The sequence below is a fragment of the Sus scrofa genome, chromosome X, assembly GCF_000003025.6.
Source record: "Sus scrofa isolate TJ Tabasco breed Duroc chromosome X, Sscrofa11.1, whole genome shotgun sequence".
Taxonomy (NCBI): domain Eukaryota; kingdom Metazoa; phylum Chordata; class Mammalia; order Artiodactyla; family Suidae; genus Sus; species Sus scrofa.
The window spans coordinates 105,977,532-105,998,822 of record NC_010461.5 but is presented as its reverse complement, the minus strand read 5'-3'; the positions used below and the strand labels follow the sequence as shown (position 1 = coordinate 105,998,822).

At 39.0% G+C, this 21,291-nt stretch overlaps 1 pseudogene; it reads right to left on the bottom strand.

The window, feature by feature from the left end:
* LOC100522533 lies at positions 12,178–13,483 on the bottom strand (annotated as a pseudogene).

The window sequence follows — 21,291 nt, the reverse complement described above, 5'->3', positions numbered from 1 at the left end:
GAGAAATGTCTATTTAGGTCTTCGCCCATTTTTAGATTGGGTTGTTTTATTGTTGTTGAAGATACCTAAACTTTAAATGTTGGATTTCTCAGGATTTGGGCCTCAGGACTTTTAACTTATTTTCCTACATTCTCTGCCTTGGCGATCTTATCTGGTGATTCCAAGTATAATCTAAATGATGGTGACTCTCAAGGTTTATTTCCAGCCCAAGCCTCTCCTCCATTGCTGATTAGGCATCTCCATCTGGATATACTACATGGGCTGCAAACTCAAAATTACCAATACTTAACTCATTTCCTTCCCCTCCCCATAGCCTTTCAAGTGTGCACCTTCTCCTCTGTTCTGTACCTCAGTGAATGACATCACCAACCACCCAGAGTCCTATGCCCTAAATAAAGGACTCATCCTTGATACCTTTTCATCCTTTCCCATATTCAATCACTAAGTCCTGTTCATCTTATCTTCTAAATATCTCTTGAACCTTTCCACTGTTCTCCATTTCCACCACTGTGCAGTAGACTAACACTCCTCTCCATAATTGACCAGTTGGACTACTACAATTACCTCCTTGGTCTCCTTGCCTCTACTTCTCCCCCTCCTCCAGTCAGTTCTCTACATTGCAGCTGGAATGTGCTTTTTAAAGCATAAATCTATCATATCACTTCCCTGCTCATAAACCTTCAGTGGCTTCTCATTGCCTAAAGAAAGTGTCTAAATTTATTAATACATTTTAGCAAATTGTTTATGGCCTGGCATCTGTCTACTCGCCCAACCTCATTTTTTTAAACCAGACCTCTCTCTCTTTTACACTAATACTCCAGCTATAATGAACTTGGTTCGGTCCCCTGTGTGTACCCTACTCAAAGTCTCACAGCTTTGCCTCTTGCATGGGTTTGTACTGACAGGAACTCCCATCTGCCCACATACTGCCAGACTAACTCATCCTTCTAGTGTCAGCTGAAATCTGCCCATCCCTGGGAAGTCTTCCTAACTCCACTCCCACTCCCAAGTCCAGGAGCAATGTCCCTCCATCGTAGTCTCACAGTTCCTTGAGAAGTTAACTTTTTATAGAATGCCTCACACATTATTGTAATTGCTGCTTTCATTGGTTATCTTTCTAATTAGCCCACAAACTCCATGCAGGCAGGGTCCATGTTGCCTACAGCTGTATCCTCAGTGTGTTAACATGGTGTCTAAAATATAGTAAGTTCTCTAAAAATATCTGCTGAATGAACACATGCTGAATGAACACACCATACATTGGAGCTAATACTGTCTTTCAAAAAGCTTAACAAAATATAATGACAAGGCAAAACTTTACCATAATTCCTTCATTTTCCCTTTTTACTTGATGTCTTCTTAAAGGGATACAGTTTTAGATCTTGGAAAGTCTTTGCAAATGCCAAGGGCATAATTGTGTGTAATGATTAGGTATTTGGTCAAGATGATTATGGCTGAAAATCTTGCCAGTTATTCTGTGGGGAGGAACTTCCTTTTGATTTGTAATTATGGTAACCTACCTTCTGCAAAGATTCACTGGGGAAATTAAAAAACAAAAGGTAATTAAAAATAAGAGATGACACATTTTAAACTTATATAGTCAACTAAGGTACAGGCTCTCTCCCTTTTCAGCTATTTGTCATTTATAAACCTCAAGATATTTTGCTGAGAAGGGGCTATTTTCTTTGTATTGTGGGCACACTGGCAGGAGAATGGAACACAGGAAGACACAGATGAGATGTGAGACCATTAAGGGCCAATTCAGCAAGTGAACGTTCCAACCTCATGAACTCGTAAATTCCGTGAATTTCATTTTTAATGAAAAGGAGGAGCCAATCTCAAGCTCTAGAGAATGATTCCTGCCTTTTTAACCACCAGGCTGGTCAGCAGGGTTACAGGGTAACTTTCTGGTCAGACGTCTGTGGCCTCAGTCCTAACTTGTAGACAATAGCTGCTGGCTGAAAGAAGATTTTCTTGGATTCCCAAGCCTCTGGTCTATGGTAAGGAAATCACACCATGGTTGACAGACAAGTGGGCCCTGCCTCCAGCTCTGGGAAAGGCATATTGAATCTCCCAACTCATTCCAAATGCTATTTCTTCACAGCTTCTACCTAATGCCCAGAGTAGCTTACTGCCCTTTAAAGAACAAACATCAGCCACCAGGTAAACATCCTGTAAGCTCAACAGTTGGTAGCACTTCATGATGGCAAACTGGGCTGCTTAGAAATAGGAGAGCCTGCCTTCCTCTGACCATTCCCCTCAGGTGCCTGTCTGCTTTCAAGAGCTCTTCTCTTTAGATGAACAAAAAATAGCACAAAAAGGAAGAAGTTATACATCATGTGGCCCCAGGAAGTCATCAGATAGACCCCGAAAAAGTATCTTTGGGAATACTAGGAAAATGCCAGTAAGCAGACCTGGCTGTTATGGACATCCTTAGTCTTCCAGGAATTCAAGACCTTTATAATGCCTCCCTATTGTCTATAACCCCTCACTATGGCCTCTAATCTAAGCTGACTCTCCCCAGAAGTACCCTATACTCTGAGTAATTTGTTACCCAAGTCAATAGAAAATGAATACACTTTACCAACCCTCCATTGCCCTTCAAAATTTCCCTCTCCTGTTTTCTTTAGTAGGTAACTGTATTTGTTTCCTAGGGCTAGTGTAACAAAGTACTATCAACTGGGTGGTTTGGAACACACAAATTTATTGTCTCAGTTCTGGAGGCCAAAAGCCCAAAAACAAGGGGTCAGCAGGGCCATACTCCCTCTGAAGGTGCTAGTGAAGCATCCTCTTCCAGAGTTCTCTTTTAGCTTCTGGTAGTTCCTTGGCTTGTGGCAGCGAAACTCCAATCTTCTCATGCCATTCTTCATGTATTCATGTCTGTGTCTCTCGGTATTCTTTTTACAAAGACACCAGTCATGTTGGATCAGGAGTCCACCCTACTCCCATATGACTTCATCTTACCCTAACTAATTACATCTGCAACACTGCTTTTTCCAACTAAAGTGACAGTTATAAGTAACAACTGGGTTAGGACTTCAACATATGAATTTTGGGGGGATACATGCCAGTCCGTAACAGATTTTTTGTAGCACAGTAGGATTTTAATCACTTAAAATGGCTCATTATCCCTGTAAATATATTCATATTTCAAAAGACACCTTCCCCACTTTCATTGAAAGTATTGACTGTGAGGAAAGGCCTGGAGACCATCATTCTAGAAGCTTGGAGAACTGGAAGCCACCCAGTCTAGAGAGCTTTCAGAGATGCCGCATGTCCTTGGAGACAAAGGCTTAGGATCTTTAGGTAGAGAGGAGGTAATTTCAGGAAAAAGAGTATACAGTGGGGAAGTATTGTTGAATGGGTACAGAATATGTTTGGGGCGATGAAAAAATTCTGGAATTGGGTGGTGGTGCCGGTTGAACAACAGTGTGAATGTACTTAATGCCACTGATCTGTGCACCTAAAAATGATTCAAACGGTAAATTTTCTGTTATGTACATTTTGCCACTATAATTAAAAAAAAAAACGTAAGAAACATAAAAGGAGAGTCCATGTGACTTTTCCTGAAGCGGATCCAAGTTGTGGTGGGGGGAGGGAGAGTGAGGCCCATGGTCAGGAATGAGAGTACAAGACATAATCTCAAGGGGGATTCCAGTCAGCATGGCCTCAAAGGGAATCAGGGGTTATGGTAAGGAAATCACAAATTATGGTTTGTGAGTGACTGTGAGATTGCTGTAAGGTTCTGTGGCCTCTGAAATTCCTTAACATTGTTTTATTAGTAATTATAAAAGTTGTCGAACTCTTACTATGTGCCAGGCAAAGCACTTGTCTAACTTAATTTTAATTTTTATAACACCTGCGAAGAAGGTACTATCATTACTCACCATTTACAAAGAGATTGAAGCTCAGAGATATTAAAGAATTTACCAGGGATCACACAGCTGAGTGGAAGTGGTGGATTTTGAGTTCGTACTGGTAATTTATATAGAAAATTGTCCATTTTATGTGTCTTCCATTTAGATGCAGATCAAGACTTTTTTGGTGTCTTTTTAAAGGAATTATAAATTATACAAGAAATGAGTATATTCTTATAAAAATGAAAACATTATCTCTTTGTTGATCATAATTTCCACTTCCTTTTCCCAGAAGTAACCACTATTATGCATATGGTTGTATACCTCCAGAACCTTTTTTATTCATTACATTTAAATATTGCTTTCTTGAAGCTTCGCTAGTATGTGTCAGCAAAACCACTGGGATGTTTTGAGGGGGGACTAGAAAATTTTGGATACTTTAAAATTTCTTTAATGGTTTTTGGTCTATTCAAGTTTCTCTCTGTATGCTTGGGCCAATTTTGGCAATTTGTATTTTCCTTGAATATGTCCATTTTTTAAGGTTTTGAATTACTTGGTATTAGGTTGTACGCAGTAAGGAGTCCCTTGTAATTTTTTAGTCAATTTGTCTCTAGTTATACCCTTTTTGTGTTCCCAATATGGCTTATTTTGCTTTCTCCTTTAAAAAACAGTCATATTTGCCATATTTTTATTTGTATTTTTTTTTGTTTTAATTAATAAAACATATTTTTAGAATCACTTTTAGTTTCACATCAGAATTGAAGGAAAGGTACAGAGAGCTTACATATACCCCTGTCCCCACACAAGGACAACATTTTCCACCAGAACAACTTATTTGTTATGTTTATATCATTTTAAAAATTTTAAATTATATTTATTTTTTGGAAATAGTGGTGTACATTTTATCTAAAATCAAGGCAATACAGTCTTGCAGTCTGTTGCCCAACTCCAGACCACTGCACAACCTTTTGCACAAGACTATGAAGGAATTATATAAATGGAGCCCTGAAGTTGAATAATGTGACAGTCTTAAAATATGCTTTTTAAAAATTGAACTTGATTTGATTTGCTATATATATATATCATATATAGTTATATACAATGAACTATGACTCAGATATAAAAAATAATGAAATATTACCATTTGCAGTAACATGGATGGACCTAGAGAGTATCATATTAAGTGAAGTAAGTCAGGCAGAGAAAGACAAAATATATGATATCACTTATACGTGGAATCTAAAATATAACAGAAGTTAACTTATTTACCAAGCAGATATAGACTCACAGACATAGAAAATAAGCTTATGGTTGTCAAAGGGGAAAGGGGAGGAGGGATAAATTAGAAATATGAGATTAACAGATACATACCACTTTATATAAAATAGAGAAACAACAAGGATTTTTACTGTATAGCACAGGGAACTATATTCAATATCTTGTAATAACCTATAATGGAAAAGAATCTGAAGAAGAATATCGTATTTTTAAAAAATTTTATTATGGTTGATTTACAATGTTCTATCAATTTCTGCTACACAGTAAAGTGACCCAGTTACACATGTATATACACATTCTTTTTCTCATATTATTTTCTATCAAGTTCTGTCTCAAGTGATTGGATATAGTTCCCTGTGCTATACAGCAGAACCTCATTGCTTATCCATTCTAAATGTAATAGAAATATTTTAAATAAATACATTTGTTTATATTATTAACTATTTAGATTACTCACCTTTTTTTTTTCCGGTTGCACCCACAGCATATAGAAATTCCTGGGCTAGGGATCAAACTTACTGCAGTGACCACACTGAATCCTTAACCTTCTGCACCACAAGAGAACTCCACTTTTGGGTTTTTTATTGTTCAGTGTTTGAGTTTTATCTTATGTTTTACCAATATATGTTTTATCTACATATATAATTTTTTATTTTACCTTCATTGGATTTGCCTTGTTTTCTTTCTATCTTCTAGAGTTGAAAATGAGTTCATTTATTTTCAATCTTTGTTTCAAATACATGCATTTAAGACTAAATTTATTTATGAGTAATATTTGGCCACATACCTAAGTTTTTTGGTAAGTTTTATTGAAGTATAACATACATATAGCAAGGTGTATAAATTAAAATTGTACATTTCAGTTAATTTTCACAAACTGAACATACCTTTTTCCTTGGCAACTTAGTCAAGAAACAGAACATGACCAGCATCTCAGAAGCCCCCTCTTGTGCTCCTTCCAGTCATCACCAACCACATTGTTTTTAGAATTTGGTATTTCCCCATGGTCTAATGAATGGTCACTTTTTTGGTGAATATTTCTGTGTGTTTAAAAAGATGTATTTTCTATTTGTTGAGTACAAAGTTATATCTTAATATATATAAAGCTATATGTTAATTGCATTATTCAATTTTTCTTTTTCCCCCAATAATTTTTTTCGAAATTTTATTTTTATTTTTTTATGGAAAAAAGTACATATATTTAAACACAATTACATTCACACAGATTATTATAACATGGATCTTAAGAAACAGATTAAGTGACTCCCTCTGGAGAAGTGGAATGGAAAATATGCTGAGACAAATAGGAAATTTATTCTATACTTCATCCCATTTTGTATGGCTTTCATCTTTACTATTTAGTATTATCTATTACATTTCAATTTTTCTTTAAAAATTACCATTATATTAAAATTGTGTATATTATGTAACTAAAATTTATAAAGAAGAAAGCCTTATATACCATTAAATATTTTATATAGCATAATAAAAAGAATAACTTAACTGGTAAGAATAACAAAAATAATATACCCTCTGAAAATAAATAAAATATAAAATGCATAAATTGGTTAAAAAACAGTGTAACTATATAAATATGTCCTCACAATTTGTTACATCTTATTGATTCTTCAATATAGGCATTACACCATTCTAGGTGATGTGATAAACAAGACATTATAGACCTTACATTGTACCATGGAGATAAATGGTTATTAATATAATACAATTGTAGAACTGTATTATTTAATCATACAGTTGCATTATTTAATTATAATTATCATAAATTCTTTGATGGAGAGGAAATCAGAATCAGATATAAGAAGACTTCATTATTCCAAGAATGATGTCAAATGCCCCCCTTCATGGTGGATTATGCACTTATTTACTATAAGATATATTTCTTCTCCAGAGATTCCTTGTTTGTGTATCAATTGTAGATTTTTGGTTTGCAGTTATTCTGAAGTTTTGATGTGAGTCTATATGTATATGAGATTGTTTTAAGTTGTTGTTCTCTTAATTGCAAGTTCATCTCCAGTGTCCTGTGTTTGTACCCACCTCTTCTCATGATTTCTGATTTTGGTGGTATAATTGTGTGTGGATGATTTCGTATCTTTACTGTATATATACCTTTACTGGTGAGCCTTATCATTTGTGGAATTTTTGTTTCCTGTTGCTGTCTTTTCTTTTCTGCCTAGAAAAGATCCTTTAGTATTTGTTGTAAGGCTGGTTTAGTGTTGCTGAATTCTCTCAACTTTTGCTTATCTGTGAAGGTTTTGATTTCTCCTTCAAATGTGAATGAGAGCCTTGCTGGGTAGAGTAATCTTGGTTGGAGGTTTTTTCTTTTCATCATGTTAAGTACATCATGCCACTCCCTTCTGGCCTGCAGAGTTTCTGCTGAAAAATCTGCCGATAACCTTATTGGGGTTCCCTTGTATGTTACTTGTTTCTTTTCCCTAGCTGCTTTCAAGATGTTCTCTTTGTCTTTAATTTTGGTCAGTTTGATTAGTATGTGTCTCGGGGTGTTCCTCCTTGGGTTTATTTTGTATGGTACTCGTTGTGCTTCCTGGATTTGAGTGAGGGGTTCCTTTCCCATGTGAGGGAAGTTTTTGGCTATTATCTCTTGGAATATTTTTTCTGTCCCCTTCTCTCTCTCTTCCTTCTGGCACCCCTATAATACGGATGTTGGTGCGTTTCACGTTGTCCTGGAGTTCTCTGAGACTCTCTTCATTTGTTTTCAATCTTTTTGCTCTTTTCTGTTCTGCATCTGTAATTTGCACTGACCTGTCCTCCACCTTGCTTATTCGTTCTTCTGCCTCCTGTATTCTGCTGTTGGCTGCCTCTAGTGAATTTTGTATTTCAGTTATTGTATTTTGCATCTCTTCTTGTTTAAGTTTTATATCTTGTATCTCTTTGGTCAGTGTTTCCTGTAAGTTATCCATCTTTGCCTCCAGTTGATTTCCAATGTCTTGCATCATCTTCAGCATCAACAATCTAAAGTCTTTTTCCTGGAGGCTAAGAATCTCCTCATTGCTTAGCTGCTTTTCTGGGGTTATTCCTTTCTTCCTCATCTGAGTTATAGTTCTCTGTCTTTTCATTTTTATAGGTTTTTGGTGTGGTGACCTTTTTACAGAGAGTAGAACTGTAGCCTCTCTTACTTCTGATGTCTGTCCCCCTTGTGGCTGAAGTCAGTATAGGGGCTTGCTGTAGGCTTCCTGATGGGAGGGGTTGATGCCTGCCCCCTGGTAGGTGGAGCCAATTCTAATCCCTCTGGTGGATGCGGCTTAGTCTCTGGATGGGATTAGGGGCTGCTGTGTGCCTGAGGGGTCTTTTGGTAGCCTGTTTACTGAGGGGCAGGGCTGTGATCCCACCTGGGTTGTTGTTTGCCCTGGGGCTTCTCAGCAGCTGACTGACAGGTGGGGCCAGATTTTCCCAAAATGGCCACCTCCAGAGAAAGGCAGCTGCTGAATATTCCCGAGAGCTTTGCCTTCAATGTCCTTCCCTCACAACAAGCCACATTCACCCCTGTTTTCCCAGGATGTCCTCCAAGAACTGCAGTCAGGTTTGACCCAGATTCCTATGGAGACTTTGCTTTGCCCTGGGACTCTGCACGTGAAAGTCTGTGTGCACCTTTTAAGAATGGGGTCTCCGTTTCCCCCAGTCCCATGGAGCTCCTGCGCACAAGCCCCACTGGCCTTCAATGCCAGATGCTCCGGGGCTTTTTCTCCCTGTGCCAGATCCCCACACGTGAGAGTTTGATGTGGGGCTCAGAACTCTCACTCCTGTAGGTGAGTCTCTGTGAACCAGTTAGTTTTCAGTCTGTGGAGCTTCCCACCCAGGAGGTATGGGGTTGTTTATATTGCGAAATTATCCCTCCTACCTCTTGATGTGGCCTCCTCTTTTTCTTCTGGAGTAGGGTATCTTTTTTAAGGTTTCCCGTCCATTTGGGTGGAGATTGCTCAGTCTTTAGTTGTGAATTTTGTTGTTTTTAGGAGAGACGTTGAGCTCCAGTCCTTCTAGTCCACCATCTTAATCCTCTGATCTTTCTTTTTAAAATTGAAGTTTAATTGACTTACAATATTATATTAGCTTCAGGTGTACAATAGAGTGATTTCCTATTTTTATACATTACAAAACAATCACCACAATCTAATTACCACCTGTCACTATAGAAAGTTATTGACTATATTCCCTATGCTGTGCATTACATCCTAGGACTTTTTTATTTATAACTGGAAGTCTGTGCCTCTTAATCTCCCTCACCTGTTTCACTCATCCCTGTGCCCCACTTTCCTCTGGCAACCACCAGTTTTTTTCTCTGTATCTTTGAGTATGTTTCTGTTTTTTTTTTTAATTTGTATTTTTTTTTAGATTCCACATGTGGGTGAAATCATGCAGTATTTGTCTTTCTTGGTCTGACTTATTTCACTTAACATGATGCCGTGTAGGTCCTTCCATGTTGTCTCATATGGCAGGATTTAATTTTTTTTATCACTAAGTAATATTCCAATTCTTTAGTCTTAGTTTTTGTCTATTTGGCCTCTCAATTTCTTAAAGAAATGTGTTAAATTCTCCTATTGTGATGTGACCTATATAAAGCATGATTTCTTGTTGTACATTTTTCAGTTTTTGTTTCTATATTTTTAATCCTCTGTTTACAAGTGTAGAAAGGTTCATAACAGTTATATCTTCTTAGTTGAGTGTTCTTTCTTTTTATCAAAATGATGTTTCTCTCTTTATCTCTGAATTATTTTTACCTCGAATTTATTTTCTGTCTGCTCTTAATATTGCCACACCGGTCTGCCTTTTGTTATCATTTGTCTGATGTTATCTTTTCCTAGTTTTTTCTTTTCAATGCAGGAGTCGTTTTGTTTTAAGAGTATCTTTTGCACATAACATCTAGTTGGATCATTTTTACTGTCTTTTAATAGATAAGTTCAGTTTATTCACATTTATTGTGATTACTAATGTGTATAAGGTTATTCCTGCTTTCTTATTTACTGTTATAAATGTATCATAATTTCACTTTCTTATTTTTTTTCCTTTCTGCTTTTTGTTGAATTGAGATTTTTTATTCTCTTTTCTTTCAAGTTGGAAACTTATACATTTTATTTCTATGTTTTCTTAATCACCCTTGAATTTTAACATCTACATCAAGTTATATATTTTTTACCACTAGAATTAGTAAGTAGCTAATTCATCTTCCTGAGAAGATGATAACCTTACTACATTCTTCTGTCCATCCCCAATTCTCATATTGATAGTTTTGGATTTGACTCTTACTACTTCCTCTTGGATTCAAATTTCTTTCTATAATATATCTGCCAGTAATTCTTTCATTGTGGATTTGTGGTAAGTAACATTTCTGAGTCTTTGTGTGGCTAAAAATGTCTTTATTTTGCCCCACTTCTTGATTGAGTTATAGGTTCAGAATTATTTCCCTTTAGCAATGTAAAGTGCTCCCTGTTTTTTGCATCCAGCATTGCAGATGGAAGTCTGATGTCAAATTGATTCTCATTCTTTCCTGACAATCTGACTTTTCTTTCTCTTTGGTACCTTTTGCCACTTTATCCTTGGTTTCTAAAATTGTACTACAGTGTGTCTAAGGGCGTATGTGTATGTTTATATTTATCCTGCTTGGCACTTTATGGGACTTTTCAATCAAAGATTAATTATCAATTCTGGTAAAAATTTGGCTATTTATTCAAATAGTGCCTCCTCTCTATTTTGCCTGTTCTATTCTTTTGGAACTTCTGTTAGACTGATATTAAAACTTCTGGGTCTGTCTTTTATATCTTTGTAATTTTTTATTTTTACAACTGTAAAAATATTTTATTTTTTTTTATTTTGTAGCATACGGAAGTCCCTAGGCTGGGATTGAATTGGAGCTGCCGGCCTACACCACAGCCACAGCAATGTGGGATCTGAGCTGTGTCTGCTACCTGCAGTGCAGCTTGTGGTAACAGTGGCTGCTTAACCTACTGAGCAAGGCCAGGGATCAAACCTGCATCCTCACAGAGACTATGTTGAGTTTTTAACCCACTGAGACACAAGGGGAACTCCTATGTCTTTGTACTTTCCATCTCTTTTATTTTTTCTTTTTTGGCCTTCCCACAGCATATGGAGTTCCCAGGCCAGGGATCAGATCTGAGCTGCAGTTGTGACCTATGCCACAACTGTGGCAATGCCAAATCCTTTAATCCACTGTGTGAGGCTGGGAATCAAACCTGCATCCTGGTGCTGCAGAGACACCACCCATCCTGTTGTGCCACAGTGGGAACTCCTGCACTTTCTATATTCTTAACTCTTTGGGTTCTACTGGATAATTTCTCAGTTCAATCTTGCAGCTTATTTGCTTTACATGAAAATGAAATCTTCCATTTAGCCCATCTATTGAGCTATTTATTACAATAGTTGTATTTTAATGTTCAAGATATCTAATTAGATCTTAAAATAATCTTTAGTTCTTATGCAAAACCATTTACTCCTATTTTCTGGTTGTTTATCCTTCCATAGCTCTCTGAGGGAGCAAATCAAATTTATGTGGCAGTCTTATTGTGATTTTATTAATTTTGTTTCCTCTAACTTAAATTACTTCACTTACTGAGTTTGTTGTTTCTCTTTAATAGTGTGAATTTTCCTTAAATGTTTGGCAGTTCTTGCCTTTGTTTGCACAATCTGGTTGAGGGAATAAATGGAAGTTGCTACTTTTTTTTTTTCAAATAAGACAAAATAAGGCAAAACAAATAGAACATATGCACACACCCAAATGCAAGTGAGAGTTCACTGGGTTTTATAAAAGAGAAAGATATACTTCGGTGTCAGTTACAGTTGGAACCATGAAAGAAATGCCCCCTGCTTGTGGGGATCAGGTACAACATATGCTTGTTAAGAAGTTGTGGGAGTTCCTGATGTGGCACGGTGGGTTAAGGGTCTGACTGCAGTGGCTTGGGTCACTGCAGAAGTGTGGGTTTGATCCCTGGTGAGGTGCAATGGGTTAAGGATCTAGTGTTGCCATAGCTGTGGCAGATAGGTCCGGCTGTGGCTTAGATTTGATCCCTGGCCTGGGAACTTCCATGTGCCATAGGCGAGGCAAAAAAAAAAAAAAAGTTGTTCCGTGGTGGCATAAATGTGAATGCATGACAAGAATTAAGTGATACAAGGCAGAACGGCAGGTGAACAAAAGCCTGAAGACCCTTTTCCACTCTAATATGCCATCAGTAGATCACCTTACAAAGAACGTTAATGTCAACACTTTCAAAAGAATAAAATAGATTCAAAGTTGTCACTGAAGTTATGCAGAGAGATCAGTGGGGGAGAAGTAATTCATGTTCTTAAGAACCAGGTTTTGCACAATGGCAAGCACTAAATCTAGTCCCACGTGCTTGCAGTAAAAAAGAGACCAATCTTAGTAAAGAGTGGTCTTCATGATGCACAGGAACTCTTCCTCATTGACTTTTCCGTCTCCATCTTGATCAGCTTCTTCAGTCGTTTCCTGCAGCTCCTCATCAGTGAGCTTTCTTGCCCAACTTGGCCACACGTTTTAGATTTTGGATTGGTATCTTCCCAGTTTCATCATCATCGAAGAGCTTGAAATCTTTTAGAACCTCTTATTTGGTATCTTTCTCAGACATTTTCTGAGATATCACAGTCAAAAAGTCACTAAAGTTCATTTTTCCTGTCCCTTCCTTATCAATTTCACTTCTTTTCCTCCCTCCCTCCCTCCCTCCTTCCTTCCTTCCTTTTTTGTCTTTTTAGGGCCACACCCACGGCATATGGAAGTTCCCAGGCTAGGGATCAAAGTGGAGCTGTAGCCACCAGCCTACGCCAGAGCCACAGGATCCGAGCCACATCTGCAACCTACACTACAGCTCATGGCAACGCCAGATCCTTAACCCACTGAGCGAGGCCAGGGATCAAACCTGTATCCTCATGGATGCTAGTCAGATTTGTTTCCACGGAGCCACAACGGGAACTCCCACTTATCATTTTCTTGATCTTTTCTTTCTTGGGTTCAAAGCCCAGTGCCCTCATTGACACCTTAAATTCCTTAACATCTATTGTCCCAGTTCCATCAGCTTCAAAGAGATCAAAAGCTTCTCGAATTTCCTATTTCTATTCTTCAGTAAGCTATGATTTAGGACTTATCCTTTTTCACTGGGCGGTTAATGCCCTGTTCGCCTTCTTAAAGTTCGAGGTCATTGTGAATGGACTCTGCATCCCATTGTTATGGCAACTGAGGTGCACAGGAAGTTGCTACTGTTCGTTGTGACTATTTTAGAGGAGAGTGGGAAATCTTGCTGGCTGGGGGACATAGGTGGCTATTTTTTTGGATGTTGGGTGCTCACTAATCCTCTCAGGGGTTGCTAGCCTCATGAATAGGGTTGCCAGATTGAGTAAATAAAAGAATTCCCAGTTAAATTTCAGATCAGCAATGGCCTCTTTTTTTTTTTTAATTGAAGTACAGTTGATTTACAGTGTTGTGTTAGTTTCAGGTGTACATCGAGGTGATTCATGAATTTTCAGATTCTTTTCCCTTATAGGTTTTATACAATATTGAGTATAGTCCCCTGTACTATACAGTAGGTCCTTATTGCTTACCTATTTTATATATAGTAGAGTGTATATGTTAATATCAAACTCCTAATTCATCCCTACCCCCTACCTTTCCACCTTGGTAACCAAAAGTTTGTTTTCCAAGTCTGTGAGTCTCTTTCTGTTTTGTAAATAGGTTCATTTGTATCACTTTTTAGTTTCCACATATAAGTGATATGATATTTGTCTTTCTCTGACCTACCTACTTCACTTAGTATGATACTCTCTAGGTCCATCCATGTTGCTGCAAATGTCATTATTTCATTACTTTTTATGGCTGAGTAATATTCCATTGTATATATGTACCACATATTTATCCATTCCCCTGTCAGTGGGCATTAAGTTGCTTCCATGCCTTGGCTGAGCAATGACCTTTTAAAATATAAGTATGTACCATATATTGCATATTAAAGTCTTAAAAGGTCTGAATTTAAATTTGAATTTCAGACAAATAATAAATGCTTTTTTAGTATATCCCATGCAATACATGGGGCATAGTTATGAGAAAAACATTCATTGCTTATCTGAAATTCAAATTCATCTGGGTGTTCTGTTAAATTTGTCTGACAGTCTTATACCTAAAGCATTAATGTCTCTTGGATTCAAGCTCCCATACTCATGGCTCCTACCTGGAGGCAGATACTACTGTTGCTATTGTTGCTACCACCTGGCCCGTAGAGGGGGAAGGTAGGGGGGTCAACTACACTATTTGATCTTGCACAGTCATCTCCCTTGAGTTCTTCCTGTTTCCACCACTCAATGGCATGAGGTATCCTTTGTATTGCTTTCATCTACCACAGCAGAGTTTTACTGGCTATGTCATAGGCGGTGGTTTCTTTCTTTAATACTATCCCACCTGCTTCATGCCTTTCAAGAATTCTTCTACATTTTCATTGCTTTTGGTGCTGGATAGAGAAATTGCAACATGTATAAGGTCTTACATCTTGAAATCACTGATCCCGCACCTTTATCTACCAGGTGATACAACATTTATTTCCTGGCATGATCATTTGTTGATCATTGTTTGAGGTCTTCTGGAGGGAAGGAACTGGGTATTTGTGTCAACCTTGAAGCCAGGCTCTAGGGGTTAGCACAATGGAAGGTGACATTTGGGGAGGAGGGGAGAAAGGCATCTAAGATCTGTGGCAAATTACGTAAAGAGAAGGTGTTTTTGTAGGCACTGAAATCAGTGACCTGGGTTTGAACTGTGGTCACCGCTTACTAGGTTTATGAACTTGGACTGGATATTTATCTCCTCTGGACTTCAGTTTCCTCATCTGTAAATGGAGATCTTACCTATTTTCCTGATTCTAACATTTTAACACCTCTGGATTCTAGATGTGTTTTACAATCAGTGTGTAGGATTGATTCATATAGGATTTGTTAAATGAACAGTGAATCTTATACAGATGGCCAGCAAACACATGAAAAAATGCTCAACATCGCTGATTATAAGAGAAATGCAAATCAAAACTACCATGAGATACCACCTCACACCAGTCAGAATGGCCATCATTAATAAATCCACAAATAACAAGTGCTGGAGGGGCTGTGGAGAAAAGGGAACCCTCCTGCACTGTTGGTGGGAATGTAAACTGGTACAGCCACTATGGAGAACAGTTTGGAGATACCTCAGAAATCTATACATAGAACTTCCATATGACCCTGCAATCCCACTCTTGGGCATACATCCGGACAAAACTCTACTTAAAAGAGATACATGCACCTGCATGTTCATTGCAGCACTATTCACAATAGCCAGGACATGGAAACAACCTAAATGTCCATCAACAGATGATTGGATTTGGAAGAGGTGGTATATATACACAATGGAATACTACTCAGCCATAAAAAAATGACATAATGCCATTTGCAGCAACATGGATGGAACTAGAGACTCTCATCCTGAGTGAAATGAGCCAGAAAGACAAAGACAAATACCATATGATATCACTTATAACTGGAATCTAATATCCAGCACAAATGAACATCTCCTCAGAAAAGAAAATCATGGACTTGGAGAAGAGACTTGTGGCTGCCTGATGGGAGGGGGAGGGAGTGGGAGGGATCGGGAGCTTGGGCTTATCAGACACAACTTAGAATAGATTTACAAGGAGATCCTGCTGAATAGCATTGAGAACTTTGTCTAGATACTCATGTTGCAACAGAACAAAGGGTGGGGAAAAAATGTAATTGTAATGTATACATGTAAGGATAACTTGATCCCCTTGCTGTACAGTGGGAAAATAAAAAAAATAGTGAATCTTAAAAAATCAGTGGCATCTTGAAATTTGGACTAGGATATTGTTACCTATTTCGTTGAGTTTTGTAAAGATTCAATGAGGTATGTAAAGTGCTAGCTGAGTGCCTGGCACATTGGTATGTATTCAGTGAGCTTTAGCCAGTGTTCATGACAGTGTGGGAAACTGGCCTGGGACTGAGAATGGATCTTGGGGCTTAAGAGGGGAAAGGCCTCTGTGTACCCTGACAATGACAAATCATAAGAATTTTGTACATTATGATGAGCTCATGGGTTAATCCTTTTGACTGGAGGCAGGGGCTGTAGTGGTCTTCCAATAATAATAAAATCAGGCTAGCTTTGCCTGAGGGTTCTACGTCTGTGTATTCTGCTTAATATATACTTCTTAGCAGTGCTATCGTTACCAAGCATCAGAAACTATATTAGTCGCTTTCAGGACAAGTAACCAATCAGGAATGACTGCCCCTACTCTGGTCTATGGATCCTTTTGGTTAAAAATCCAGAAGAGTTTGCACGGGAAGGGAGGCAAAGAATGAACAGGTTTGCATTCTTTTTAAGAGTTAACTTGTAACACTGGGGAGGGGCTTAGGGGTTTGAGCTCAGTGCATTTGTATTGGGGATTTATCTGCATGGTATAAAGCCTACAGTGTCAGGAATGATTGGTTTTCTTTCAGCTTTGTGTGATTCCAATCAATAATTACACCTATTGATCAAAGGCATACATTCAAAACATTAATTTACATTGAGCATCTTAACTTCATAAAATGGCGACAACTGCATTGGCTGAAATTGATTTCCCTTTTGTTTTCAAAAGAAAAATTCTCAGTGCTGTGGATATCCTTAGTGTGATGCAGAACTCAAAGGTGGCTAATTTGAGCAACATCACAGGGAAGAAACCTCTGCAAACATTATTAGGGTGCAAATTGGAATCCCGGGGGAGGTTGTTCATGTATCCTTTCTAAAGTTCATCTGCTGAAGTGGGACCCCTTTCTGAACTTGGATAGAATTGAACATGAGGACTGATGCCCTGGTCAATGAGGAAAGCACCCTGGCTTCACAAGACGGCTGAGTTGGAGGGTGACTTCTCTGAGGATGAGTCCCCGCACTCCAAGCTGAATTCATTATGTGTCATGGAGAGGTGAACAAAGACAGGTGGGGACTGCTGCTGGGATCAAGAGGGCCATGCAGTTGTTTCCCAGCTATATTTGGTGGAGACTCAGGGTTCTGTGGGTGAGCCTCAGGAGCTTCTAGGAAGGCTGAGTTTATTAGACTCTTGCTTCTTTCTCCCCTTATTTCAAACAATGGTTCTGTGTCATCATTGTTATAGCCTAGCCTGGTTCTGTCTTTGCTGATGTAACCAGCCCCTCAGACACACACATACAGTCTATTTGGCTGACCCTCCTCTTGCTGGAGGGCTTTTTTTTTTTTTTTTTTTTCTTAAGGGCTGTACTTACAGCATATGGAGGTTCTCAGGGTAGGGATCCAATTGGAGCTGTAGCCACCAGCCTACGCCAGAGCCACAGCAATGCCACATCTGAGCAGCATCTGCAACCTATGCCACAGCTCACAGCAACGCCAGATCCTTAAACCACTGAGCGAGGCCAAGGATTGAACCTGCATCCTCATGGATACTAGTCAGGTTCGTTCCCTCTGAGCTATGATGGGAACTCCCCCCAGACAGGTTCTTCTTTTCCTTAACCTGCATATCTGAAGCATACCTGTGACAGATCAGGTGCATTGATGGACCTAATTCTTACTTTCCCCCGTTGCAGGCAGTGTGTTCTGCACCATCTATGGACTCTGAGCTCAACCACGGCATGCTTTGCCCAACAGGATGTTAGCAAACATATTACAAGGGGAGCCTTGGAAAAAGCTTGCACGTTTCCTCCTGTTCACTCTTGTACCTCTGCCCTGCTCCCTCACCATATCCCTGAGAACATGGTTAGGCTAGCCTGCTAGAGGTATGTGAGAAACAGAGAGCACACCCACCACTCCTCATTCAAGCTGAGGCCAGACTAGACCAGCCAACAGATAGCTGATCTGATAGCTAAACATGACTGAACCTAGCCAAGACCGGTCAGCTGACCAGCAGCTGACTGTAGATAGAGGAATGGATCCAGCCCAAATGATCAGAACTTCCCAGATAAACTGTAGACTTGAGAGAAATAATAAGTAAATTGTCATTGTGAGCTACTGAGTTTGGGGGTTATTTATTGCATAGCATTACTGTGGCAATAGACAACAGATACACTACCCAACCACTGAGTCTTAGCTGGAATGAATCAAAGCCTTCCCTAGCAACTCTTACAGAAGAGGACACTCCTGCCTCAGAACTCCTACAACGCTTACTCTTTGTGTTCCTTATCTGGATGTTTTGATTCTTTGAATTTCATTGGCGCCATATTTCATTGTCTCCAGGATACCGTTAGCGGAAAAACATCATTATCTGTTGAATCGCTAAGGGAAATAAAATACCGCCAAATGTATGAAAACATGCCATCCGTTGCAAGACACATCCTAATAATTTCAGAACATTGAAAATGTTTCTTAGAATCAATTTAATACAGTCATTAACTCTTCAGAGCTTTATGTCAGTTATCCAACACGATTGTCCTTGAGTACAAATACTGGCTTTTCATCTTTTTGGCAGAACAGCATAGTTAACACAGCTTTGGAGTGAGGCAGACCCTTGTTCAGATTCTGGTTCCCTCACTTAACTAGTGTGAACTGAGGCCAGGGACCTAAACTCTCTGAGCCCCAGTTTTCTCCTCCTAATGAGAATTTATTAGATCATGCAAAGAACATAGTGGACACTTAAAACAATGTTTAATTTATTTGCTGAGGTCATATAGGTGCATGCTAAAAGTTTCAAAATGTGCACAAGGGACTGTAGAATGAAGTGAACCTCCTTGTTATCACTGTCCCCCTGTCACTTGGGAGACAACCATAGTCACCGGCTTCACCTTTCCAGAGAGGCTTGTGCTAGTCACTTAATAAACACTAGTTTCTTCCTGCTTCTGTTGAAACCCACAGCATCTAGAGAGCTGGGCCCTTTGTAAGGGCCGAGATGCTGAGCACTCATTACTGTCTGGAACTCGAGATGGAAATGGATTGTACAGGAAATTGGACTGGATAGACCAGGGTCAGACATTTCTGGGGGGAAAAATATTTGTCAGCCCATCCTCATGTAATTGCCTCTTTTTTTTTCCCATAAGAGCTAAGTGCAGAAAATTTTCAATTAACAGAGGGCTCATTACTTGGGTGCAAGTTAATATGAGTTTGACTGTAACTGCCACTTCTTCAAAAGTGCTGAGACAGGAAGTGCAGGTTTCACTTACTACAACTGGAAAGCTAGCCAAGCAGAGGAAACCAAACTAATAATGTGGCTGATATTGTCAACGGCTATACATACGCAGATGGAGGAAAACTGTATTGACATCATAATAATAAATATGTAAAGAAAGCTCATGGTTTACCAATAAAATCATTTACCATGTTGCTGACTTTACTGGAAAATGAGGCTTTATAACCAGTCTCTCTATTTGATTGATACCTAATTAAAAATTCACCAGGCTCAACTTCTCGCACCTCAAACTATATTAAAGTCACTGCTGTACCAATGGAGGCATAATATCATTTAAAACCAAAGCAAGTATGATCATTTATTTAAGGCTTAGAGATAGTTCTGAAAATTGCAAAGTTGCAAAAAAATCTGTGGCCACATGTGGAAAAACAGCAGTCTGGTTTAGTGGAAGGAACTAGGGACTCAGTTCTGCTTTTTGTCCTGGTTGCACTACATGGTCTTGGGGAAGTCACTTCTTTCTGGCCCTCAGTTGCATCACTGGTACAGTGAAGATAATACCTGCCCCCTTACTGGAGTTTTATAGAGACTCAATGCACCACTTGTATGTGAACTAGTTCAAACAGTAGAAAACCAGACTCCAATGTGGTTCCAAATGCATTTAGTAGGCTCTTACCATGTGCTAAGGACTTCATAGTGCTAAGGATCTTTAGCTGAACAAGCCTAAATCCTTGCCCTCAAGGAAGTCATAGGCAAGCTACCAGAGAAAAACACTAGGGTGGTGTCACTGGAGTCACTAGAGAAAATATAGGATGCCCAGTTAAGCTGGAATTGGAGAGAAATCATTGTTACCTTAAATTTGTCCCAAATATCACATGAGACACACTTATACTAAAAATTATTCATTATGTGCCTGCAATTCAAACGTAACTGGGTGTCCTGTATTTTTGTTTGTTAAATCTGGCAACCCCATGTGTCATACAGCCGTGGAAGTAGGGACAGAATACAGAAGCTGTGCAGTGGAGAAACGAATGAATCCTGTCTTAAGGTATCAGGGAAAGCTTCATGGAGGAGGGAAAGAATGAGGACCCAGCATTTGACAGGTGAACATGACTGTGTGGGGGAGGGGACAGGAAGGAAGGGGCTTTCGGGTGAGAAGACCCGCAGCGCAAGGCAAAAAACACCTGGGAAAGTGTAAGCAACTCCAGGCTTTTCAGTGTTGTTGAAATGTGCCATGTGAGGTAGGGATTGACAATATTTGAAGTCCCTGGAAAGGGACTTATATGGGCTCATGAAGGACCTTATATGGACTTTTAAGTTAAATCTATATCCCATGATGAGGTGGTGAGTTAACCACCTGTTAGAATATGGAAATGAATTTCCTAGATGGATGGGCAGGTGGATAAATTTGACCACACGGACAAACTATTAGACTTCTTCTACATAGAGAAAGAACGGCTGGCAGGACAGAGATTTTTATTTTCAGAAAGGTAGGGGGGATGGGGAGAAGGAGAAAATGGAGCTGTTGGATCCTAGAAAAGAGGAGTAGGGAGCCCTTTCTGAAGCTAGAGGACTGAGATCACCTCAGAATAAATAAACTAGGAAATGTGGACTTAACGCCGTAGGGCGTACACATAGATTTTATTACTCCAAGGGGTAGTACAGGCTGGAAAGATAAATGGACGGAGATCTCAGGGTGTAGACCAAGCTATAAATATTCAGTTAACTGATACACATCAGGAAGGCTGAAGGGGTTGGTCCTTGGTCTTGGTTTACAGGAGGAAACAAGGAATTTGCTGGATGGGTCAAAGGCCTGGATGATTGGACTGTGACCTTCAGCCAAAGGCGTGCTAGAGCCACCTCATTGTGGCTCACAAGAGCCAACTTTTAACTTTTTGGGAAATTTTACAATTTTCAAACGGGCATTGTTAAAAATTAAACTATATAAACTTAGAATTAAAACTACATTAAAAACAAATTTGCGGGAGTTCCCGTCGTGGTGC